We start from the raw sequence: 26,902 nt of genomic DNA on the forward strand, positions 1-26,902 counted from the left end.
AACAAATTTCCTTTTTGTTCTCTGATCCCTTACAATTCTTTTTCTTTACAAACCTTTGTCTTCTTGCATAGGCAAATTTTTCAATTCACGTTAATGTTTTCTCCCTATCTTTCTATTGCACATATTTTGCCTCCCTTGTTTCCTTTCCCACTTCTTATCTGAACATCCAGTAATCAACTTGGTTCTCACTTGAGTTAATGGCATGGTCTCTTTCTTCTTCCCTGCTGTTTTACTGACATCCAATGAGTTCTTGCTCATTCTCACACATAGAAAAGCATTTGGACAATAACTGAAGGTATCTCCAACTTAAAACCTGCTCATTATTCAACTACATTTTTGTCTAACAAACTGTCATTTCATTTTACCTGGGCCAAATGTTTTCACTAAATCTGGCCCATCTCCAGTTAACTAATTTTACCTTGGAGTGGTCAACATTCTTTCCCTCTTATTCAAAACATATGGTGTTAAAAGGAGAACCACAATTAAAATGAATTCTGTTACATGCAACCTCAAACATTGTTTTTCTTTTACGCTTTAAGTTCAAATTTATATTAAAATGGGGCATATATTCTTCTTATTACTTGTATCTCATAGAAATTAATTATTTCACTGAGAGGATCTCAACGGTCCTCTTTACCCTTTCTGTTTTATAATAGGAACATAATTTATACCTGCATCAAGGACATTTTTCAGCCCAATGAAAAGCAGTCTTTATCATGCTAACACAGTGTGTAAGTATATTGAATCTTTATGTAGTGACGTGGGCTTTTGAGTTAACTGAAGCACCCAATTCTTCAATCACTTGCTTCAGCCCACAGGAAAATACTTAAAGAAATAAATCAAGCTTGCTCAATGTCTCAAAGGATTTACATGCTTAAAGTGTTTTCTCTAACATGGAGTATGTTAATCATGTCCTGCGAGAAATTAACCATGCAGATAAAGCACCACTTATAAGCTCCTAGTGCATATCAGTTCTATTAAAACTTCAACCAATTTTTTATTTAATAACTTAAGCCGTGATGTTTGAAAACAATAGATTTTCAGATGAATTTATGGATTATGCTTACAGACAACTGGATCCCGTGAAGCATAGCCTCTAGCTCAACACTATTACAGTTCGTAGCGGAGTTCAGATTTCAATCCCAGCATCTTCTGTAAGGAGTTTCTATGTCCTCTCAGTGGAATGCTCGGGTTTCCTCTGGCTGCTCCTGTTTCCTCCCATAGTCCAAAGACATATCAGTTGGTAGTTTAATTAGTTATTGAAAATTGTCCTGTGAATAGGTTAAGCTTAAATAGTTGGTTATTGGGCAGAAGGAGCCTATTCTGCACTGTATCTCTAACTAAACCTTAACTCTAGCTGATTAAATGAATCTTTACTCAACCTGGGCAGAAATATCAAATAAAAGTTATCAGTTTTAACCTTATCTCTTTCAAGCTTCAGTGTTAGGGCTGCAAGATTACAGGATATGTAAATTCAATTTAACCTATTCTGATCTCACCACAATACGACCACTCTAGAGGGTGATTCAATGTTCACCAGAGTGCTCAAACACTCCACAATGGAGGAAGGAAGGTGTGGAGGTGGAGCGTGTGATTTCCTGTTAAAGCAGTCTCACATTGCATGTACATAGGACTCTCTGTAATCTTCTTTGTACTCTTTAAACTTACCCAAACTGATTTAAATGCTTGGAGCATGTGTGCATGTTGTCGAAATATATTGCAATTGAAGATATGCACTATAAATGAGAAATTGCCTTGGTGGAATCAATACTTCAGCTACTGACTTTCAAAGAAGTCTGAAGTACAAAAGTACAGCAGCATCTCTGATTCAACCCCTTTAAAGGAGAATTATGCAACATCTGAAGCTATCCCCAGATATCCCTTGTCTTTCTTCAACCCTGTTTCTTTCTTTTTTCAAGATTTAAAGATTCAACCTGGTCCGATGAAGGATCCCCGGTCCTGCTGCAAAATTCCCTGCACTGGATGCAGAATTCCCTGGTCCTGTTGCAAGATTTCCTGGTTGCTTTTATACCCGCTTGATATAAACACACAACTAAATTCAATCAGATCAGTCAGGCCAGTGAGATTCTTTGCTCGTTTATAATTAAGCTTCTCTATTGATATTGACACGATCACACTTGATGCTTAGACAGCCAGTGGTGTGGTGGTATCATGTCACCAACAACACTTGATGCTTGTTTAAGTATAGCCATTGTCTACAATAGAATATTGGCAAATTTTGGAAACATAATATGATACATTTCACTAATATTTTGTTCCCTTCTATTTCAAGCTATTTAAAGGAAATTAAGTGAATGGCTCCACCACAGAAGAAGATCTAAAACAAATCATTAAACATTCATACATACAAGAAATTCTGTAGATGCCGGAAATCCGGAAGAACATATAGAAAATGGTGGAGGTCTGGCATCAGCTATGGAAATGAATAAACAGTCAATGTTTCAGGCTGATACTGTTCATCAGGATTCAAATATTAAACATTTATAACTAATTTTTAAACTCATATTTTAGAGATTCACTGGTATCACAGTTATGGTTTATTTTGAATTTGTTTTATTAGCCTATCATTGGTGACAACCTTATTCCTAAGTGCCAAAAATTAATTAGCTCTGCTCTCAAAAATTCTGATGGGTGACAGAGGGTGATTTTATGTCCTCAATATGGAAATGCTTATCTGCATACAGTACTGTGCAAAAGTCTTGGGCACATATATATAGCTATGGTGCCTTAGACTTTTGCAGAGTTCTATATTAACTTTATAAATTGCACTGTACTGCTGCAAAACAAAACTAATTTCATGACATATCTGAGTGATGACATACCTGTTTCTGATACGAATCTCTATTGGGAAGGGGGCAGGGAGAGGGAAGTCATGATTGGGAAAAGGGTAGGGAAAGGGGATGGAGCAGGTAGCACCAGAGACATTCTGTACTGATCAGTAAGCTAATTGCTTGGAATCGAATAACCTTGCCTGGTGTCTCAGGACTGGGTACACCTACACCCGTACCACCTCCCGCCCCCTGGCACTCCTTCTCTGCCACCTGTCCCACACCCCTCCTGCAGTGCTCCACTCTTGCCATTCCCAACATCCTCTGCTCCTGACCGATTAACAAACTGGCTCTCTGCTCCACATTGACAAATACGGTACTGTGGAAAAGTCTTAGGCTCCCAGCTAGATATACATACCTAGACTTTTGCACAGTACTCTGTCTTTATATGATTATGGATTATTCTGGAGTTGTGAAATTAGGAAAATATAGCAGATATTAATTCAAGAACCTGTCTTCATTTCTTCATGCCGAAGACTTTTACAAAGTACTGCATTTCCAGAGAAATTATTGGAAAGCATTGGTGTTATTTCTGCCAAATAATCTACGCTTTAAATAGACTCAGTTAAGAGCAAATTGTCTGTGGCTGTGAACCTGGATATATGACCTATCCTGCAGCCAACTCATTTGCTAATATTGGTTTAACTACTGGAGAATGCTGTTTTAATGACCATAGCCATGAAGGTCAGAGAGCCAATGTCACCATAATGGGTAGTATTATGTCTCTCAGCAGATCAGCATGACCAAAATGTCATTTGCATTTTTGGGGTCACTTGTTGTAACTCTTAGGGCATTAGAGAATCCTCATCATGTTTATGACAATGGCAGTGTAATAGAGCAGGAGAAGGTGCTCTGACATTACAAAGGCAAACATGGAGTGTGATCATAGCTTGGATATGGGAATAGAGAAGTTGTAGTGAGTAAAGTTGTGTTGAGTAATCTGGACCCTGAGCAGCTTAGTTGGAGGACTGAAAAAGGAAAAAAAAATCAATACTTCAGAGAGTTAGAAATCAGGTGACAGCAGATGTGTGCAGGGTGATATGCTGGTATGTGTTGCCTAGGGTCAGGATTTGTGGAGTCTTTGAAATGGGACAGGAGTTTAAATGGTTTGATGAGCCAGGACAGACATATTGATCAGGGGTTGGTCAGTACTCGGGGAGCTGGAACCCAGAGCAAAAGGTTTGGAGTATTGAAAGCAGGGTGATGGGTTTCTGGAATAAATGCTGTAGATTTTTTCTTGGTCACCACCTTTCTTGCCCATTAAGAAAAAAGGCATTGCTGAATTTGTTTTGGGGAAATTATCCATCCCAGATCAACCAAGTAGCAAAACATCCAGGAATATCTGCTGATAATAACATTAGGTATAACCATATAATAATTACAGCTCGGAAACAGATCATCTCGGCCCTTCTCATCCATGTCGAACGCTTACTCTCACCTAGGCTCACCGACCTGCACTCAGCCTATGATCCTCCATTCCTTTCCTGTCCATATACCTATCCAATTTTACTTTAAATGACAATACCGAACCTGCCTTTACCACTTCTACTGGAAGCTCGTTCCACACAGCTATCACTCTCTGAGTAAAGAAATACCCCCTCGTGTTACCCCTAAACCGTTGCCCCTTAACTCTCAACTCATGTCCTCTTGTTTGAAACTGCCCTACTCTCAACAGAAAAAGCCTATCCACGTCAACTCTATCTATTCCCCTCATAATTTTAAATACCTCTATCGTCCCCCCCTCAACCTTCTACGCTCCAAAGAATAAAGACATAAATTGTTTGACCTTTTTCTGTAACTTAGGTGCTGAAACCCAGGTAACATGCTAGTAAATCTTCTCTGTACTTCTCTATTTTGTTGACATCTTTCCTATAATTCAGTGACCAGATCTGTACACAATACTCCAATTCTTACCTCACCAATGCCTTGTACAATTTTAACATCACATCCCAACTCCTATACTCAATGCTCTGATTTATAAAGGCCAGCATACCAAAAGCTTTCTTCACCACCCTATCCACACGAGAATAGCAATAGAAAAGGACACAAAATAGAGTTGACATGCTCATTTGGAATAGGATAAATTTCAATGTAATGAAAACATTGGACCATACCCAGGGGTTCCCTTCTCCTTCCCTGTCTCCTATAATACACTCTCCTCTCCTAGGAGATTCCTTCCTCTACAGCCCTTTATTTTTCCTACTCATCAGGCTTCACCCATCACCTTCTAGCTATCCTCCTTCCCCTGCCCCCACCTTTTTACACCCAACCTGAAGATGGGTCTCGGCCTGAAACGTTGACTGTTTATTCATTTCCATTGATACTGCCTGACCTGCTAATTTCCTCCAGCATTTTGTGTGCATTTCATCGGAAATTCAAGCTTAGTCGGTGAAACTGTAATTGAACAGTGGAGACCTTTAAAAAGGTAAAACTGTTTTAGCTGCTATCTAAGTACATTTCCATGAGGCAGTGAGAAAGAAAATTGAATCTTGAACTCTATAAATGATCAAAACAAAGGAGAGTAAAACAGAGCCGAGAAAAAGGCATAACAGTTCCAAGGGAATGTATAAAAGAAAATGAGGAAGGCAAAGAGGGTGTTGTTATGTTTATTTTGCATGCATGGAAATTATGTGTAATTTATGTTAATTTAAGTTAATTTATGCACTTCCTCAACTTTTACTGTGCTGCTGCTGCAAAGCACTAATTTTCACAGCATTAATGACTTGAAAATTCTGGTGAAAAACAGAAAGAGGAATTCAAAAGTGTTCTAGAGACTTGCGAATAGGCAAACTGTTGGAAGAGAAGAAGTGGCAATGATCAGACATACCAAAGGAAATCGACTTTTGGAAGTAGAGGGCAAAACTGAGCTATTAAATAAGTACTTGATTAGACTCACAAAGGATGATGATGCTGCTGGAGTCCCAGCAACGTAATCGAGATTCTAGATGGGCTATAGGACAACACAGTAGCATAATGGTTAGCACAATGTTTTACAGTACTGGCAACCCATATTCAATTCCCACCACTGACTGTAAGGAGTTTGTACATTCTCCTTGTGACTGTGTGGATTTCCTCTGGGAGCTCCGGTTTCTTCCCACAATCCAAAGATGTACGGATTGGTCATTCTAAATTGTCACATGATTAGGCCAGAGTTAAATCAGGGAATTGCTGGGCAGTGCAGCTTGAACTGCTGGAAGGGTCTATTCTGTGTTGTATCTCAACAAACAAATAAATAGAACTTGTTAAGCAAAAGGTGCTTGAATGACAAAAATGAGCCTGAAGTGGATGAATCAGCTGGGATACATCCAAAGTTATTGAGAGAAATCAGCAAGGAAATTGTAGAGTTCCAAGTGATAATCTTCCAAACAGCTATATTTTCAGAATGGTGGGCTGCAAGCACTGCACCCTTCAACTAAAAAAGTGTGCAGAGATAAACCCAATAACAACAGAGCAGTCAGTTTAACCTCAATAGTGAAATTTCTAGAAACAATATTCAAGGAAACATTGCTGGTACATGATCATGGATTAATTAGAGAAAGCTGGCTTAGATTTGTTAAATATCAATCATGTTTAATAAACTTTTTACTTTTTTATTAATAGAAAGGTTAATAAGGAAAATATATTTGATATTATAACTATGGACTTTCAGGAAGCATTTGACAAAGTATCACAAAGCAGGCCTCTGTCAAGGTTGAAGACTCTGAAATAAGAGGGGCAATAACAGAGTAGCAGGATCTAAATACACTATCATAAGGTGAAACTAGATCTATAATAGAATATAGGGTATGGCGCAAAAGTCTTAGGCATATATATTTCACTAGGGTGCCTAAGACTTTTGCAGAGTAATATATTTTTTCAATGTGGAAAGGAGAGTGAGTTTGTAAAAATCTGACAGGAGCAAAGGATGTTGGGAATGATGAGGGTGGAGCTAGTGGGGTGTGGTACAGGTGGCAGAGAAGGAGTGCCAGGGGCAGGGGGTGGCGAGGGTGCAGACACACCCAGCCCTGAGACACCAGGCAAGGCCATTATGGTGAATTATGGTGCTTCCTGTTCCCTCCCGTCTCCCTTCCCCTTTTCCCAACTTTAATTGCCCTTTCCCTGCCCCTTTCCCATTCTCAGTCCACTTTGGATACCTACAAAAGAATTAAGTTTATCAGCACTCCACATGTCATGACATTTGGTTTTTTTTTGTGGCAGCAGTACAATGCATTACATAAAAGCCACAGTACTGTGCAAAAGTCTTAGATATATATATGTGCCCGAGACTTTTACACAGAATTGTTGAACATAGAAGCATACAGCACAGTACAGACACATTGGCCCACCATGTTTTGCTAACTTAACCTACTCCAAGGTATATTTAAGACTTTCCTCACATAGAGTTCTCCATTACCCTTTCATCCATGTGCCTACTCGTCAATTTTTCACTGCATGCTATATAAGCCATTTTAGATCATGATATCTCACTTAATCACAGACCTTCCATTAAAGGTTGTTCTAGAAAATAATTCAAATAATAGAAAATGTAGTGCTGCATTGGACTGGCCAATGGAGTGTGGTTATCATCATCATCATTATATGCCATGTCATATGAAATGGACAAGCATGGTCTCATGACTATGATTGCTAGTGGCAAATATTTTTTTGCAGTAATTCCTTTTCTGGGCAGTGTTTTTTTTTTACAAGATGAGTGACCCCAGCCATTATCATTACTCATCAGAGATTGTCTGACTGGCATCAGTGGTCGCATAACCAGGACTTGTGATATGTACCACTTGCACCCATGACTTCACTTGGTCCTAATTGGAAGGGCCAGCAGGTGCTATGCCTCACCCAAGGGTGACCTGCAGGCTAGTGGAGGGAAGGAGCACCTCACATCTCCTTTAGTAGAGACCTAACTCCACCCAACCACCCAAGCAGTGTGGTATATCCCAAGATAAATAAACTCATTAGTGTTACTATGGAAGGGACTCCAACATAATGAGAACCTTTCTAACCATTGTATCCAGATCTGGCTTCTCAAGATCTGATTGTAGGTCTTTATGCCATTTTCTACCAATGTCACTAGCACAAATGCAATGTGAATCACAACTTCAAGTTGTTAACCCCTCCCCCTCTAGAATCTTCAGCAGCTTTTCAGTGCAATCCTTAACCTTGGCAGATGCAGCCTAATGTCTTATATTAACATCTATAATCTTCTCTCCTAGATTCAGAATCCCCTATTCACTCAAGGATATGAGCTTCGCAGGTTGAGCCACCAATTAGTAATGGCCCAACCCGAACTGACCTTGAGAAGGTTGTAGTTGGCTGCAGACCTGGAACTGTGGATGTACCCACAATGCTCTTCAGCAAAGTTCCATGACTTTGAGCCAATGACAGTGAAGGAAATGCAATAGTGTTCCAAATCAGCATGGTGTGCAGCTCGGAGGGAAATTTAATCCACCTGCTGAGTCTGCGGGCAGTGGAAAAACTCTTCCCCTTGTGTTTCTTGATCTCCTTACTGGAGGTTCAGTGTCACTTGACGCTGCCTTTTGGATCTGGCTCACATCTTCATTAAACTGGTCCAAAACTTGCCTTTATTGGGATTTTTGTCTTCTTTACAGCCATCATAAGGTTTAGGGCTATGGATATGATAAGCACGTGGGGGTGGTGGGCTTATTACTTATGGTTGGTTTGGGGAGGGTGTTGGATTGTCGGGAATGAGCGCTCAGATTTTGTGGATGCCGGACAAGGTTTGAGGGAGCGTGTGGAGAGGCTGGCGGAGAGAGGGGTATGGATGTAATGGTTTGGGGGTCAGGTTGGGAGATGGAGGTGAAGGTCCAGTGGGAAGAGAGAGAGGATTGTGGCAGGGTGAGAGAGGGGACCTGGCAGGAAGAAATGTAATCTTGCTACATTCCCCAGGAGAATTCTCTGCTCTATCAGTACTTAGAGAACAAGATACAGTCATCTCAGCAAATCCCTGCCCTCTTTTGTCAGTCTGGCAATCATTTTCAAATTAAACAAGTTGTTAAGTGCTTGAAATAATTGTTAATACATCCAGAGCAGAGTGACATCAATGAGCGCCAGATTTTCTTTATCCTTAGGCCATGTTTTCATGAAGAATGCATCTTAAAATCTCATGAACTCATGCTTTGAAATGATTTATTTTGACTGCTGTTTGTATAATGTAACTTATCATTAACTCAAAGATCTCAAAGACAATGCAGGACATGACAGTTTAAATAACAGTCGCAACATCACGTTTTCTTATGATGTCTTTGATGATGTGATGATAGATTGTACACAACAAATCTATTGTGAAGAAAAGTCATACAATTTTGAAGAACTTCAGAAGTGACACTGGATTATGACTCACTGGCATGATGAATTTTCTCAAAGTCCACAATTGTTGCAAGAAAACTGGCCCAGCATCAGGAATGACACTTTATAATTTAACATCCAATACACAAGATGTCAAACAGAAATCCTTCTTGTTGAGCATTGCATTCCATATTAAACACTTTGAACAGATTTGGGGAATGTAAAGACAGATATGTCAAACAACTGAATTAAAAACATTGCATAACAAGTTGCAAGGAACAGCATGTGTGACTTGTTTTCCAGCAGAGATCAACACATTTTAGATGCATTCACCACTCAAGCTGAGATAACACTATTTCCAATAAACAAGACCTGCTCAGTAATCAGTTGAACTTGCTCAAATCCACCATCTCAACAACAAAAGGTTAAAATTCAAACAGGAGCTAATAAATGCAGTATCACACCTTCACGGCAATAGAGATGGCTAACTTGCAGAATGAAGATTCCACACATTTGACAGGATATAGTTGATTATAGCTTGTTTTTAATAGCACCAGTTACCACAATCCATTGTAGACTGCTCCAGAAGATTTGAAGGAATGGAATATGGGGGGGGGGGGGGGGGCATGCAGAATGGATCAATAATGGACACAATCAAATGAAGGGAACAGTAATTGCACATCAACTTGAGAAAGTCTGCAGCTGCTGGAAATCCAAAGCAACTCACACAAAATGTTGAAAGAACTCAGCAGGTCAGGCAGTATCTACAGAAATGAAGAAATAGTCAACATTTTGGGCTGAGGCTCTTCTTCAGGTCTGGAAAGGAAAAGGGAAGACAACAGAATAAAAAGGTTGGGGGGAAGGAGGACAGCTAGAAGGTAATAGGTAAAGCCAGGAGGGTAGGAAAGATAAAGAGCTGGAGAGGAAGGAATATGATAGGAGAGGAGAGTGGAGCAAAGTGGAAAGGAAATGATGAGGTGACGCAGGAGCAGGAGAGAAGAGTTAAGCTAAAGTGGGGAATAGAGAAAGAGGGGAGAGGGAGGGAATTTTTTTCTACCAGAAGGAGCAATCAATATTCATGCCATCAAGTTGGAAGCTACCAATACACAATATAAGATGTTACTCCTCCACCCTGAGGATGGCCTCATCCTGGCACAAGAGCAGGCCATGGATGGGCATGTGGAATGGGAATGAGAATCAGAATTAAAATGTTTGACCATTGGGAAATTCTCACTTTTGGTCAATCAAGAAGTGGAGCTTAATGAAGCAGACCCTCAATCTACAATAGGTCTCACTAGTGTAGAGGAGGCCACATCAAGATGTTTTAGATGTAGTTCTATGTTTTATATGTAGCTATACTAGAGTTAAGTAATTTAATTAGTAGGAAATGTTTGAGACTTTATTATTTACATTGTATATTAATAGCTTCAAAGTGGGGATGAAAGTTCTGTGTGTTTGAAGATAATGCAAGAAACAAGAGACAACTGAACCAAGCACAGCTGGATTTGAATAGGCTGGTGAATATTGCTGGCATATTATTTGGCATGGAATAATAGACTAGTGTGGAGAAAGGGAATAAGATGATAACTAGCATTACTTGTAACAATGGGTGGATAAATATAAAGAAATCATTTGTCATTCTGACATTATTCATAATATGTATTTCTTTATTCATAGAAAGGAATAAAGGTGCAGACTATTTCCCAAACAGCGAAAAAAAACAGAAATCAAAGGTGCAAAGAGAATTGGGAGTCCTCAAGTAAGATTCCCTAAAGGGTAACTTGCAGTTCAGTCAGTTGTAAGGAGAGCAAATACAATATTAGCATTTATTTTTATAGGATTAGAATATAAAATTTGGCACAGACTAGAAGGGCCGAGATGGCCTATTTCCATGCTGTAATTATTATATGTTATATGGTTATATAAAAGCAAGGACATAATGCTGAGGCTTTATAAGGCACTGGCCAAATCACACTTGGAGTATTGTGAGTAGGTTTGGGCTCATTATCTAAGAAAGGATGTGGTGGAAGAAGCGGCTTATGGGAATGATCTGGAAATGACGGAGTTAATACTTGAAGAGCATTTGATGGTTCTGGGAGATCTCATTGAAATCTATCGAATATCAAAAGACCTAGATAGAGTGGGTATGGAGAGGATGTTTCCTATAGTTGGAGAGTCTAAGCCCAGAGGACACAGGCTCAGAATAGAAGGACAACACTGTAAAACAGATGAGGAGCAATTTCTTTAGCCGGGGGTTGTGAATCTCTGGAATCAAGTGCCACAGATGGCTGTGGAGGCCAAGTCATTGGGTATATTTAAAGCGAATTTTGATGTTTTCTTAACTAGTCAGAGTATCAAAGGTTATAAGGAAAAGTTAGGTAGATGGGGTTGAGAGGGTTAATAAATCAGCCATGGTGGATTGGTGGAGCAGACTCGATGGGGCAAATGGCCTATTACTGCTCCTATGTCTTATCAACAGAATATGGAAGGGGGAAGATGCCAGAATAAAAATATAGGGAGGGGGAGGCTAGCTGGAAGGTGATAGGTGAAGCCAAGCAGGTAGGAAAAGTTCCTGCCCTTCGAGCCATGCCATCTCAGCAGCCCCCAACAACCCTGATTAACCCTAACCTAATCACAGGACAAATTTCAATGACCAATTAACTTACCTGATACGCCTTTGGACTGTGGGAGAAAACCAGTGTACCTGGAGAAAACCACGCACTCCACACGGAAAACCTCAGAGACTCCGTACAGACTGCAATGGAATTGAACTCCAAACTTCAACGCCCCCTCCTGAAATAGAGTCATACTCACTGTTGTGCTACCACGGCACCCACAGTGCAGAAGAGCCAGAGTATAGACACCCATTTAACAAACTTACAGGTTTCACTTCCTATGGAGAAGCTAGAAGCGCTGGATAGTCGACCTGCAAAATATAAAGTGTCTTGGAGCAAGTGACAGAGATCTGCAATTTAATTTAGGACACAATTAAGATTAACTTGACCATGATGTGAGAGACAGACATGTTGTCAACCTGATTGTTGTGGCTTCCCTAGAGGTCATAGCTGATGAGAGGAAGTAACCAAAATGATTGTTCTTGTGGAAGCCTAAAATATGGGAAGTTTTAATGGCCAGAACTTTCATGTCTTCTTTTTCTTCTTAGGCACTTAGCTCCCAGTGGAGTGTAGGCCATTGCTGGCCTTCCATCACCATTATCCAAAGTCAACTGTACAGTTGGAATTTGTCAATGTTTCTGAACTCCATTGTACCCACTCTACAGTGGAATGGCCGATACAGCTTCTCCAGAGCCCTGCTGGCAGGCCTTACCCATTTCCACGTCTCACAATGGAGACTTAGAGTTGGACGTTGACAGGCAAGAACTTGCATAGATTTGGTTGGATTAGAAGATGAGCAAGCTTAGCATCTGGCCAAAATAGCCTGATCACAAACAGAGATTCTGTATATACATTGCCTGAAGGGATGAGCAAGGATGAGCTATATCCAAAGAGGAAGGCAGCTAATGAAGTGGTAAAATCAGGGTATATAAGTAAAGAGTCTGTTAAGCTTACAAGGAATGAGATGAGGATATCAAATCAGCCAGAAAGAATAAAGAAGGAAAGGCAGGATCCTCTGCAAGCTAAAGCTAAATTAGTGAATATAAATCCAATTAAACTGCAGAGGCATAAAATCAGATTAATTGTGAACAGTCAAGTTTTAGCATGCAAAATAATCTAGAGCAAATAAATTATGTTAATATAAGTGGGAGATGAACAGAGGGCATTCAAAGCAAAGAAGTCATGCAAAGGTGTGGGGTAGGATTGTGCTGCAATCCTGCAAAGAGTGGCCAGCGAGCTGCAGTGCACACACATCAGCAAGCTCCGGAATCCCACAGCTGCAAACCGCAGAGAAAGGAGCATGATGGAGATCCTATGCAGGCACAACTAATCACTTACTCTACATATACTGTAGTTAGGATGAACAAAATGGATTAGCGGTAAGGCAGCTCGGTAGCAAATTGCTTGACCAAAAGAATATAGCTACATTCATCTACTGAGGGGATATGTTTCATGGTAGGGTTCCTTTCCAATGATCTCACTTGAAGGACTCTTTATCTTGTTATTCCAAGCTCTTATTACTTATTGCAAGTTATTTAGATTCACATCTGGACATTTAGTTGTCTTCTATGCTCTTGCTCTTTCATTAATCCTATCACAGTTACTGTTCTATAGACTTGCTGAGTATGCTAACAGGAAAAACAATCTCAGGGCTGTATGTGGTGATGTGTACGTACTCTGATACAAGTTTTACTTTGAACTTTAATATCAGTGCCAGGAGAAACTTATAATACATTCATGAAGCAAGTAGGTTTAGACTATAGGCACTCCAACCTGGAGTGCACAGACCCCTCGGCTAATAGTAGAGGCTCATGGCATAAAAAAGGTTGGGAACACTTGCTTTAGACACAGTTGTTAGGGTGAGAAGTCAAAGATTTTAAAAAGCATCTCTTATTTTGCTTAGCAACACACACAAACTGCTGGAGGAACTCAGCTGGTCAGGTAGTATTTATAAAGGGGAATAAACAGTCGATGTTTCAGGCAGAGACCCTTCATCTGCACCGGTAAAGGAAGGGGACAGAGGCCAGAACAAGGAGACAGAAGTTTTGCTTCTGCCCTTTCCCCAGCTTTTCCAGCTTCTATCTCTTTCCTTTCTAGTCCTGATGAAATGTCTCTGCCCAAAAATGTCAACTGTTTATTCCATTCCAGAGATGACACCTGACCTTCTATGTTCCTCCATTATTCTGTGTGTGATGCTTAAGATTTCCAGCATTTGCAAAATCTCTTGTGCTTTTTATTTTATTTTATTGCACTACAAATACATTAATTGTGGCAAAGAAATGAAAGAGACTTTGAAATACCTTTGTAAGAAATGAAGGACACTGTGACAGATTTCTTGTATTGCTTTGGTGCTTTGGACAGGGATGGAATAAGAGAAAAGACAGGATGGAATGTCATTAGGAGTTTGAAAGACACCTTAACCAGGATGGTTAGATGCATCAGTTAAACTTTATCATTAGGATGCTGCCCTCAACTGCATCTCCTCCATTTCCTGAACATCTGCACTCACCCCATCTTCCTGCCACCTTAACAGTGATAGAATTGCTCTTGTCCTTACCTACCACCTCATGAGCCACCACATCCTACACATCATCCACCGCAACTTCCACCATCTCCAAAGGAATCCTACCACTAAACATATCCTTACCTTCCCCCCCCCCCACTCCACTTTCTGCTGGGTTCACTCCCTCCATTACTCCCTTGTCCCTTGTCCCTCCCCACTAATCTCACCCGCCCCTTATCCCTGCAAGCAGTCTAAGTGCCACACCTACCTATTCACCTCCTCCCTCGCTCCATTCAGGTCCCCAAACAGTCCTTCCAAGTGAGGTAACGTTTGCCTGCAAACCTGCTAAGGTCACCCCCCTTTCTCACTTCAATACGTTGGTCAGAGGCCTCCACTTGTGTCAACATTAGGCCAACCTCAGGGTGGAGGAGCAACACCTCATATTTCATCTGGATATCCTCTACCCTGATGGTATGAATATTTATTTCTCCTTCCAGTAAAAAAAATCCCTCCCCCTCCCATCTTCTTCAATTCCCCATTCTAACCTAATACCTCTTCTCACCTACCTATCACCTCCCTTTGGGTCCCCTCCTCTTTCACTTTCTCCTATCGTGCACTCTTCTCTCTTATCAGATTCCTCCTTCTCCAGCCCCTCACTTTTCCTACCTACTTGGCTTCACCTATCTCCTTCCAGCTAGCCTCCCCCCTCCCTATATTTTTATTCTGGCATCTTCCCCCTTCCTTTTCAGTCCTGAAGAAGGGTCTTGGCCTGAAACGTTGACTGTTTACTCTTTTCCATAGATGCTGCCTGGCTGCTGAGTGCCTCCAGCATTTTATATGTGGCTGCTTTGGATTTCCAACATCTGCAGACTTTCTCTCGTTTGTCAAACTCCTTTGAACCTGCCCTATATTCACACATATAACATTGAGAGGATTAGATTATTGATGCAGAGACATGAATTGGAACCCCACTGTGTGTAATTAAGCAACTACAGGCATGAAGCCACCAGACAATTGCTTAAAAAACCATCCAAGTCACTAATGTCCATCACAGATGAAAATCTGCCATCTTTATCCAGTCTGCCTTGTACATGACTCTAGAGTCTTCCTTGTAGTTGAGTTTTAATTGCAACTTCATTTCATTTCATGGACAATTAATGTTGACACCTCCAGCAGCATTCAAATCCCATGCAAGGAGGTCAAAAACTACAGTATCTGATTCTCTACTACAAATCCACAGTCATGCCCAACCCCCATACCCTTTGGGTCTCCAAAGTCTACTCACCTTCATCTTAAATTGTCAGAGTGTTCACTGCATCATGGTGGTGATTTCCAAAGATTCTCTACTTTCACATGGTTTTAATCTGAAAATTCCGAGATCTTATTCTCAGCTCTAGACTCCTAAGCTAGAAGAAGCATCTTCACTGCATCTGTCCTGTTGGCGTTTTATAAACTTTTCTCCTCAGTGTTTGCCCTCATTTTTTCAGCACTAGAGAATACAGATCTGCAATCTTCAGCTTGTCACAAACCACTTGAGTTTCTCATTTTTCCTTTGTATATTACTTCATCTAACCTTCCTTTGTCTCCTTTAAAGAACACAGGAAAATAGGAGTAGGCCATCTGGCCTTCTCAATCTTGCCATGCCTTTCAATATGACCATGGTTGATCTCCTCCAAGTCTCACTCTTCCTATCTTTGGTGGGGTGTTCATATTCCACCAAGGATGGAGAAAGAAACTTGATACATTTGAATTGCTTTCCCTTTCTAGTTGTCAGTGGAAATTCTTTCATTAGAAACAAGGACTATTAAGTTGCAAATGTATCTACATATCAGGCTAGATAAAAACAGTTATGAAACATGAACACATGAACATTTAGCTAACTGAATAGTGACAAAAACACCACAAACCTAAGAACTTGCTCTGATATCAGATAAAACCAAAAATATAAACCTGCATTTGAAATCTATGGGATACATCCAGATTTGCATGGAAACAGTTGTCAGGTAACATCCAGCATAAAATGTACAATAATAAATAAGTTCTGGATAATGTGGATTATTTCTTCATTTCCAGTTTACTCTTCCCACAGCAACAATCACAAAATGCAGGAGGAAATCAGCAAATCAGGCAGCATCCATGGAGAGAAATAAAAAGTCAACATTTCAGGCAAACACCCTTCAACTGATTTCAACTCTTACCATCTTCTATAGTCTCAATAGTCAACTTGACTTGAAAATCCGTGAGCCCTCCGTCAGAGTACAAATAGCCTACCCTATATTTCTGAGGTTTTAATCATTGTCTGGATCCCAGACTCTTCAGTACAACCTACATCATATGTCTGCAACAACAAAGTGTTGCAAGTAAGATGGCAACCTGATATCAATTACTCCTTCCAGTCAAAAAAATCCCTCCCACTCCCCTCCTCTTCTATTCCCCACTTTGGCCTTTTACCTCTTCTATCACCTCCCCCTGGGTTCCCTCCCTCCTTCCCTTTGTCCTATGGTCCACTCTCCTCTCCTGTCAGATTCCTTCTTCTCCAACACTTTATCATTCTAACCCACCTGGTTCTACCTACCACCTTCTAACTATCCTCCTTCCCCTTCCCTGCTTTTTTATTCTGATGGCTTCCTCCTTCCTTCTCAGTCCTAAAGAAGGATCTCAGTCCAAAACATCAACTGTTTATTCATTTCCATGGATGCTGCCCTCAATTGCTGAGTTCCTCCAGCATCTGCAGACTTTCTCATGTCCTTAGTAATCTATGCCCATGAAAACCCTTTTTCATATGCTCAATGTAGGACTGGAGATGGACTGTTTCAACCTTTTCTCCTCAGGGAAAAAAAATGATTTTAGGACACAAAAAGCTCTCATGAGAGAACCAAACCACCATTTGTGCTCATTGGTCATGGGTTTCAATGGCAGTGTGAGGTGGATCTCAGGCCACAAGATCACTTGCCATAAAATATGGTCTAGAACATCTCCTATGGCAGTTCTGAAGCAGAGAAAGACCTAATTTTAAGAACTTCAGCATTCAAAATGACAATTGGGAAGTCACTGCCGAAATCAGGTAAGACTGAAGGAGTTGGACCAAGGTTAGTGTTAAGAACATAGACGACCCTCTATGCTGAGACCAGCAAGTTAGTCAGGAAGCAGTGTGCTCTCCAACCTCTGTCTGGAAAATAGGGTTTCATACTTGTATTGCAAACTCTTCCACCACACTAGTGGTATGTTGAACGTCCTGACATTCACCTTCCAAAGGATATTTTTGATGGGATTTCAAAGAGAACAATTACAATTCGGAGTTTCTAACACATTTCAAAGGAATGATTTATAATTTCTGTGGAACTGCCCAGATTGATATACTTTGCATTGATAATTAACACTGTCATTGTCAAAAGGATGAAAATAATCGATGGTACACATTCAAGGGGGTCATTTAATCCAGAATATGAGTAATGGTGACATGCTCTGATCTGTGCTGTACAGCTATGTTTAAATATATAATAGACTTTTTAAAATTGATGGACACTTTCTATTTTCAATATTGAAATGCCAGAAAGGCTGGCAGTTAACATGATGCCAGTCTAGGCAACAAAATACTTGGAACATCAAAAAGTGCACTGTACCACTGTATCATCTCGCATTTAGACTTAGACCAAAAAAAGTCATAAAATTTTAAATTCACAAATTAACGATAAGGAAAGCTGCATTTGACAAAACACTTATTTTGTTTTATTGCATATTAAATCTGAATGTGTTAGGGAGATAATAACATAATTAACAAGTTTCAAGTAAGATTAGATTCAAAAATGTTTTCTATAAAATGTGAATATGAAATTAATTATGTAGGAAAGGTTATACTAATGATATGTTGAAAATGCTATACAATGCAGCAGTTCCAATTCTATAAAATGCATTATTAAAAGATGGTGTTGAAATTTAACTTGATTTATCTTTGAAAGTGGAGGCTAAGAATTACCCTTTTTTTAGAATTCTCCATCAAGATATTCATTTTGTTTGCCAGAAGCTAATACATAAAAAAAGTCTTTGATTTCTTGACCATCTTTTATAACCTTGGGATATTCTATGTGCCCAACAACAAATGATGTACTTTTGAAGTGTAGTTACAGTTGTCATGTTGAAAAGATCATTCTATACAATGCCACATTAGTTACAGAAGAATATTGTATTATCCATGGGGAATAAAACAGGCTTTAATGGCGGATGGCATTTTCTCACTCAGAACACTTGCCTTTTTAGTTAGTTGCAAACTTTCAGTGCGAGTTACTTCTTTCAAAGGTCGAATTTTTCTGATCGTGTTTTTTGCTTTTGCTGCCATTTTCAATTCAACAATCCTTCAGAGCAATCCTATTGAATCTTATTCAATCATTTTCTGTTCCATTGGAATAACAGACCACCAAACTTTCCCAAGGTCACACCTAAAACTTGAGCAAGAAACTAAAGTAGCATTGCCAATTACAGAAGAATACAGCAAACCAAAATGATGACTGTATGAATGTAGAGCATTGTGGAAGGGATGAAGAAAATGACAAAGCTTCCTCCTCTGGCAGGCCAATTAATTCTACAGCAAATATATGGTTTTCTTCACACATTTAAACTTTGTTCTGGCATGCAGAATTTATTATAAATGACAGAATCTGTCACTGATATGAACTGATACATTACAAATGACCATCTAATCATAAATCATCCATCATTACTTCTTTAACTAAAGGCCTTTGTCGTCAAACCAACTCAATATTTCAAAGTCATTCACACTCCACCGCATAAAGCGTTAAACCCATTATTAAAAAATGTTCCTGCCTGAAAGGGCTCCCACTTACAAATATTGCTATCAAAGAAATTTGGAAGGAAACCTCAAGCATCAAATAGAAACATAGAAAACCTACAGCACAATACAGGCCCTTTGGCCCACAAAGTTGTGCCAAAAATGTCCCTACCTTAGAAATTACTAGGCTTAACCATAGCCCCCTATTTTACTAAGCTCCATGTACCTATCTAAAAGTCTCTTAAAAGACCCTATCGTATCCACCTCTACCACCGTTACCGGCAGGCCATTCGATGCACTCACCACTCTCTGAGTAAAAAACTTACCCCTGACATCTCCTCTGTACCTACTCCCCAGCACCTTAAACCTGTGTCCTCTTGTGACAACCATTTCAGCCCTGGGAAAAAGCCTCCGATTATCCACATGATCAATGCCTCTCATCATCTTATACACCTCTATCAGGTCACCTCTCATACTCCTTCGCTCCAAGGAGAAAAGGCCGAGTTCACTCAACCTATTCTCATAAGGCATGCTCCCCAATCCAGGCAACATCCTTGTAAATCTCCTCTGCTCCCTTTCTATGGCTTCCACATCCTTCCTGTAGTGAGGCAACCAGAACTGAGCACAGTACTCCAAATGGGGTCTGACCAGGGTCCTATATAGCTGCAACATTACCTCTTAGCTCCTAAACTGAATCCCACGATTGATGAAGGCCAATACACCTTCATCAACCACAGAGTCAACCTGCTCAGCTGCTTTGAGCGTCCTATGGACTCGGACCCCAAGATCCCTGTGATCCTTCGCACTGCCAAGAGTCTTACCACTAATACTATATTCTGCCATCATATTTGACCTATCAAAATGAACCACCTTACACTCATCTGGGTTGAACTTCATTTGCCACTTCTCAGCCCTGTTTTGCATCCTATTGATGTCCCACTGTAACCTCTGACAGCCCTCCATGCTATCCACAACACCTCCAACCTTAGTGTTATCAGCAAACTTACTAACCCATCCCTCCACTTCCTCATCCAGGTCATTTATGAAAATCATGAACAGTAAGGGTCCCAGAACAGATCTCTGAGACACCCCACTGGTAACTGACCTCCATGCAGAATATGACCCGTCTACAGCCACTCTTTGCCTTCAGTGGGCAAGCCATTTCTGGATCCACAAAGCAATGTCCCCTTGGATCGCATGCCTACTTACTTTCTCAGTAAGCCTTGCATGGGGTTCCTTATCAAATGGCTTGCTGAAATCCATATATACTACACCTACTGCTCTTTCTTCATCAACGTGTTTAGTCACATCCTCAAAAAAGTCAATCAGCCTCGTAGGGCATGACCTGCCCTTGACAAAGCCATGCTGACTACTCCTAATCATATTATACCTCGCCAGATGTTCATAAATCTTGCCTCTCAGGATCTTCTCTATCAACTCACCAAACACTGAGGTAAGATTCTCTGCTCTACAATTTCCTGGGCTATCTCAACTCCCTTTCTTAAATAAAGGAACAACATCTGCAATCCTCCAATCCTCCGCAACCTCTCCCGTCGCCATTGATGATGCAAAGATCATTGCCAGAGGCTCAGCAATCTCTTCCCTCAACACACAGTAGCCTAAGGTACATCTCATCTGGTCCCGGCAACTTACCCAACTTGATGCTTTCCAAAAGCTCCAGCACATCCTCTTTCTTAATATCTACATGCTCAAGCTTTTCAGTCTGCTGCAAGTCATCACTACAATCACCAAGATCTTTTTCCATAGTGAATACTGAAGTATTCATTAAGTACCTCTGCTATTTCCTCTGGTTCCGTACACACTTTCCCACTGTCACATTTGATAGGACCTATTCTTTCACATCTTATCCTCTTGCTCTTCACATACTGGTAGAATGCCTTGGGGTGTTCCTTAATCCTGGCCATCAAGCCCTTCTCATGACCCCTTCTGGCTCTCCGAATTTCATTCTTAAGCTCGTTCCTATCAGCCTTATAATCTTCAGGATCTCTAACATTACCTAGCTCTCTGAACCTTTTGTAAGCTTTTCTTTTCTTCTTGACTAGATTTATTACAGCCTTTATACACCACGGTTCCTGATACAGTATTCTGAGATATCAAACTTTGCTATGAAATAAAGCATCAAGAAGCTCATCATCTCATAATGCCAGCTTCACCATTTTGAATACAAAACAGCCTCCCCGGGCGGATGGCCGGCATGATGTCACCCAAGCCAAAGCATTCAAAGGGAACTATATTTTACCCATTATGTCACAAGTCATTTGCATTTGGAGATAAGAAACTTGTAAAATAGTGAACTTATGAATTATTCAATACTTGAGTGTGCACTGCTCAGAGCATATCCACGTTATTTTATTTCCAATAGCATAAATCAATTGTAGCAAGAATTCCCAGTTGAACAACTTCAATCTAATGATTGGTTTATGCATATCATTTAAAAAATTTTTAATATTGATTTTAGACTTCAGGTAAAGTATGGATGAAAGCCTGAAACATAACTGTCAATCATGTTTGACACTGAATATGACCCTAGGAAGAGAAAAAAAAAGCAGGTAGCAATCAATTACCATTTTGTATTATTGTTCTGGGAGTCTTTGGCCTTTAAGATTTAAGCTTTCATGGAAACAGTAAAAGCAGGGAAGATAAAATAAAAGGCAACTGACAACTCATTTAACAGTATATCTATTGAAAGCTAACATCTAGCAACAGAGACAAACACAAGATTAACTCACGCACAACACTGGAGGAACTCATTAGGTCAGGTAACATTTATAGTTTCGAGTTGATGTTTCGGGCCAAGACCCTTCATCAGGACTGGAAAGGAAGCGGGAAAATGCCAAAATAAGAAGGTTGTTGGGGGGAATGAAGGAGGATAAGTTAGATGTTGAACGGGTGAAACCAGGTGGGTAGGGGGAGAGGTGAAATAAGAAGCTGGAAGGCCATAGGTGCAAAAGGTAAAGGACTGAAGAACAAGAAAGCAGAGAAAGGAAAGGAGGAGGGGCACCAAGGGAAGGTGATAGGCAGGTCAGGAGAAGAGGTAAGAGGCCAGAGTTGTGAAAGAGGAAAGTGGTATGAGAAAATTACTAGAAGTTGGAGAATGCAATGTTCATACCATCAGGTTGAAGGCTAGCTAAATGGAATATGAACAGTTGCTCCTTCAACCCAACAGTGGCCTCATCTTGGAGGAAGAGGAGGTCATGAACCAACATATTGAAATGGGAATGGGGATTGGAATTAAAATATTTGACCATTAAAAAATTCCTGGCTTTTTTTCTTGCGCAGATGGAGCAAAGTGGCTCAAAGTGGTCCCCCAATTTAAACACAAGACTGCTGTGTCTTTTCCTATATATTGTATTAAAAAATGCATCTTCTGCATGTTTTTGGAAAGTCTGTACTGGTCCTGAATTCTAGTATCGTTTTGGGTAACGAAATCTGGATAGCATTGTTGGTAATACTCCAGATTTCTTCCCACCAATATACAGTAGAGGTTGGCTACATTAGGAATATTTGTATGCTCGATATCAGTCTCCCATAATAGATACACAATTCCAAGTTTTGTCATTAGTACAGGTGAACAGAAGAACAGAAATGATATGCCCAAACTTTCCATGGAGAAATGTAACATGATATATCACCTGAGAATCCATAGCCTACAGCCACTGAAAATGGGAAAATTCCTTCACCCTATCAGCCATCACCTGTCTCACCTGTAAAAGTTTGTCAAATTTATCTCCATATAGACTTCATTAACCACCTCTTAACAAACAAGAAACAGAATGGAAATCAGTCATCTGCTCTAATAGGGAGAGCAATTTCCTATTTCTGTTAGTTATTCTTCAAAAATATTCAGTGAACGCTAAAGAGTAATATTTACTTTCTTGAATCCAAAAAGCAAATAATTAATTATGTTATTAATAATAAAATGCAGCATTTGACATCAAAGCATAAACTAGACCAGTTTACCAAATGATGCAAACACTCTAGAGGTCATTACATTATTTCTTTGCAGAATAATGAAAAATATTTTTATTTATTTTGCAGAATGTCTACTTTAAGATACAGTCAATATGTTAAACTCCAAATTTACTGTCTCAATTGACTTCAGCTCATTCAATTCTACTGTCTTTACATGATACTCTCACAAGTCTTAATTTGGCCACACTTCAGGCTATAGAATGTCCTCAGTGGGAAGATAGGATCATCAACCCTCCAACGTTCAAAGTTCAAAGTAAATTTACTATCAAAGTATGTATATGTCACCTTATACTCCTCTGAGATCCATCTTCTTACAGATGGATCTCAGCGGGGTAGAACAGGGGCTCCCAGCCTGGGTCCACAGACTCCTTGCTTAATATATTGTTCCATGGCATAAAAAAGGTTGGGAACCCCTGCATTAGAACAAAAATATACAAAAGAGTCAATGAAAAACTACACACAAGACTGACAAACAACCAATGTGCAAATGACAAACTGCAAGTACCAATAAAAAAAGAAGAAATATTACTGAGAACATGAGTGCAGATGCCATGAAAGCAAGTCCATAGATTGTGGAATCAGTTCAGCACTGAGGTGATTGAAGTTATCTATGTAGGTTCAGAAGCCGGATGGTTGAAGGGTATGGGACTTAATTCTCCTTCCCACTGACAGCGAGAAGGGAGAATGGCTTGGATGGAGGCGGTCCTTGATGAAGGATGCTGCTTTCTTGTGGCAGAATTGAGACTGTTCACTAATGACTGTACATTCAATTCCATTCGGCAAATAAAGCAGTACGTTCGCGTGGGACAACTTACTCACATTCATTCAGGAGCTGAAATAGTCATACACATGGATAAGAAAAACCATCCTCCACTTTTGAGTTACTGGTTTCTTTGTTGAATTGCAGTATTAGTTTAGAAATTGACTCATGAAGTTGATTGTTGTCCGTTCTTTGTTGATAAGTAGATTGCATGTCATCGAATGACAACTTCCAAATACCAAGAGTGTGTGGCAGTAGTTCTCTGTTTAACCTTTGAGTGATAGGACTTGTATAGAAAGCGTAATGGCAGAAAAGTGGCAGACAGCCTCACTATCGTGAGCTCTCACTAGAAGTTATTTGATAAAGACTAGACAATCTAGTGAGGAGGTGCTGAAGATGATAACTGGATCAGATGGCATGTGCTACGAGGAGAGGTTGGACAAACTTGGATTGTATTCTTTGGAGCAGTGGAGGCTGAGGAGAAACCTCAATGAAGCATGCATGTGTCATGCCCTGGTTCCCATCTTTACTGTTATGTTGTAGGTATTTCATTTAGCAGCTCCGTGAGAACTGTTTATTCTGCTTTCAGCCTGTTTGGGTTATTGTTGAAGATAAAGGATGATGCAGAATGTGCGCCATCTAATTAGCAGAAGGTTTTTCTTGGTGAGGGACAATTAAGTTGGTCTTGGGAGATGGAGAGAAGATGTTGGGGAGAATTGTTAAAACTGTTAAAACATAAATATTGAATAGTCAGTACAGTTTCCCAAAAAAATCTCTAGCATACGATACCTGGAAGACCCATTTGTTCAAGACGGATTGTGAGCGACGTTCGGAAGGCGGTGTGTGCTTTCACGTTGACCAAGGGCCCAGAGTTTGAGTGACAAAGAGTTCAAGATGAGCTCTAACTTGTGCACATTTGACTGTTTAATTAGAAACATAGAAAACATACAGCATAATATAGGCCCTTTGGCCCACAAGCTGTGCCAAACATGTCTTTACCTTAGAAATTACCTAGGGTTACCCATAACCCTCTGTTTTTCTGAGCTCCATGTATCCATCCAGGAGTCTCTTAAAAGACCGTATCGTATCCACCTCCACCACCATTGCTGGCAGCCCATTCCACGCTCTCATCACTTTCTGTAAAGAACTTATCCCTAACATCTCCTCTGTACCTACTTCCAAGCACCTTAACACTGTGCCCTCGTGTGCTAGCCATTTCAGTCCTGATAAAGGCCTCTGACTACCCACATGATCAATGCCACTCATCATCTTGTACATCTCTATCAGGTCACCTCTTATCAGCATCGCTCCAAGGAGAAAAGGCTGAGTTCTCTCAATCCGTTTTCATAAGGCATGCCCCCCAATCCAAGCAACATCCTTGTGAATCTCCTCTGCACCCTTTCTGTGGTTTCCTTACTGACCCTTCAGTTAAGATTCACAAATATAATTCCTTTTATCATATGCAATGTTCTGTGTTATTTTGTTGCACTAATTTGTAACAGGGTAGCAAATTTATACAGCATCTACACAACCAGAGTTTGGGGTGGGATCGAGCACACCCCAATCTCACAAGTTTGACTGGGCCAGAGATTGTCTTCCCTAGACTTACACAGACAAGGAAACCAAAAAGTTTCATATGATTATGAAAGGCACAGAGCAGAGCTAGTATCCTTTTCCCAGAATCAAAACATCTCATACCAGAAAGCACACACTCAAGAGAAGGGTAAATTTGTGTTTTCCACTACGAGTGATGGGTACATGGAATGCATTGTTAGGGGTGGTAGTGGAGACAAAAATATGGGAGGTGTAAAAGAGGTTCTTAGATGAGTATATTAATTTGCAGAGAATGGAGGGATATGGGCCTTATAGAGGCTACAGGACTAGATTAGTTAGGTATTTAATTAGTTTGGCACATCAGGGGCCTAAGAGCTTGTTCCTGTGCTGCAGTCTTCTAACCTCCTATAATACATGGAATGAAAGGTATTTGGAAATAAATCTACAGCTCTTCTTCAAAACTTGTTTTGATTCATTTATGGCAGTATGGGCATTGCTAACAAGACAAGGATAATTGCCCACAATCATGTGCCTCAAGAAGACAACTGTGAATGTGACTCATCTTCTCAAATCACTGCAAATCAAGATACTCACACGGTGCAGTTGGATTGGATAAATCAGGATTTATACCTAGTGATAGCAATATTAAATTCTGCAGTACTGTGCAAAAGTCTGAAGTTCATATACACATCTAGGGAGCCTAAGATTTTTGCTCAGTGCTGTAGTAATTTTACATATTGCACTGTACTGCTGCCATACAAAAGAAAATACTGTCGACACGTATGTGAGTGATGATAAACTTGACTCTGATATGGGTCTCGATTGTGGACTCAGAGTGGGAAGGAGGCAGGGAAAGCGGGGGGGGGGGGGGGGAAGCAGGAGGGGAGGACACAGAAAGCACCAGAGGTATTCTGTAATGATCAGCAAACCACCTGTTCAGAATCAAGTGGCCTTGCCAGGCGTCTCAGGACTTCGGGTGTCTGCGCCCACAGCACTTCTGCACCCCAAAATTCCTTCTCTGCCACCTATCCCATACCCCTCCCACAGCACTCCACCCTCACCATTCTATATATATACACACACACATATATACCCATGACTTCTGCTCAGTACAGTAAATTAAACAAATTTATGTATAATTTTTTACAAGAAATAACAAATAGAAAAAACTCTTTTGTAAATAGTGAACAAAGTGCTCATTGTGTTGATAAACTTCAGAGTTTTGTGGTTGGTTCAAGACTGAACGGTTGAAGAGAATTCTGTTCTTGAACCCGATGGTGTGGGACCTAATGTATCTGTACCACCTTCCATACAAGGCTGCAAACCATTTCAGAGGGTAGATGAAGTCCAACACACTATCTTGGGTGTCTAATGTCACATTTAAGCAGATGTATTACCATTTATAATAGATTATCAGCAAATATATTTTTAGATATTTTATCATCCACTATTTCCCAGCTATTTCACAACTCTAGAATGTCAACTCAATGCTTTACCAGTCCATGCAGCATAACCAGTAAACCCAGCTCTCTTTATGTTGTC

The sequence above is a fragment of the Hypanus sabinus genome, chromosome 5, assembly GCF_030144855.1.
Source record: "Hypanus sabinus isolate sHypSab1 chromosome 5, sHypSab1.hap1, whole genome shotgun sequence".
In the NCBI taxonomy this organism is placed as follows: domain Eukaryota; kingdom Metazoa; phylum Chordata; class Chondrichthyes; order Myliobatiformes; family Dasyatidae; genus Hypanus; species Hypanus sabinus.